Here is a 1201-nt window from a genome sequence, read left to right as displayed (position 1 = left end):
TATGTTTTTAGAACTAGAGCTAACATTTTTCTAAATTATTTAGAAAATGATCAGTACCTGCACACAGAATACAAAACTACCTTTGCCCCCGACAGGACTAGTGAGGTTGCGATTCTCACTAGCTTGCTAATTATAAGGATTAAAAACACAAGTGTATGGAAGATTTGATTGCAACGAAAAAGTAAAAGTAAGGAATTGAAAAGAGTGTTTGATCTAGGTAGAAAGAATATAAAAGGAAGATGGACCAGGGTCTATGGTGCGACTACCAGGATCCATGGTGCGGTGAACAAATTACAGTTATGCATCGCTTAAATTACAGTCTTTATAACAATGACTATCCATGGCATAATCAACATCTGAGCATCATGTCCCAAATATCTTGTTATCCAACTGCATCTATAGTTTTTTAACACAATTGCATCTATAGCTAATGCTCCATACAAGATCGATATCTAGCATGCATCTTAAAGTATTAAGTAAAAACTGAGTATTACAATAAGTGCAATGACATGAAGTAGATGATATATTGTCTCCACATTGCATTCAAAAGAAAATTGCAACCATATTTTTATCTCTAGTGGCAACGACACAATACAAGTTTTTTCACTTTCTGTCACTATGGTAGATTACTTGCAAGATTGAACTCAACTATCATAATCAACTCCCTCTTGAAGATCACCCCTCAAAATTGGCCAAACAGAGAAACATAGACCGGAGAGCATATATGAATAAGAATTATGCAACAAAGAAAACCAAATAAATCTCAAAAAGATTCATGGATAAATTGATCATAAAGTGACAATTCATCATATCATAACAAACGAGTTAAATCCACAGAACCACCACGTTCATGTCATGATTACCGAAAAACCACCACTTTACAATTCATGGCATTTTGCACCACACCGAATTTCTGACAGTGGCAAACAACACTGACGGTAGATGCTAAGCGCTTTGATGAAGTCACTAGTCGGCTGGACAGACTCATCAGGCTGAGTTGGCAGGGGGAAAACATCGTGTAGGTAAAGAAAACTTCCACATAGACACTCTCTTATTCTTCCTCCTCCATTCTCTTTTTTCCTCTCCCTTATCTCCCAATTCCAACCCACCCACCCCCACCGGCGATCTCCCTACCCCCACCTCGCCGCCATGAAACCCCCCACCATCTCCCCTTCCGGCTCCTCTCCCTAGTCGAGGACTA

This window comes from Triticum dicoccoides, chromosome 3A (genome assembly GCF_002162155.2).
Source record: "Triticum dicoccoides isolate Atlit2015 ecotype Zavitan chromosome 3A, WEW_v2.0, whole genome shotgun sequence".
NCBI classification, from domain to species: domain Eukaryota; kingdom Viridiplantae; phylum Streptophyta; class Magnoliopsida; order Poales; family Poaceae; genus Triticum; species Triticum dicoccoides.
Note: the sequence above shows the minus strand (reverse complement) of the source record.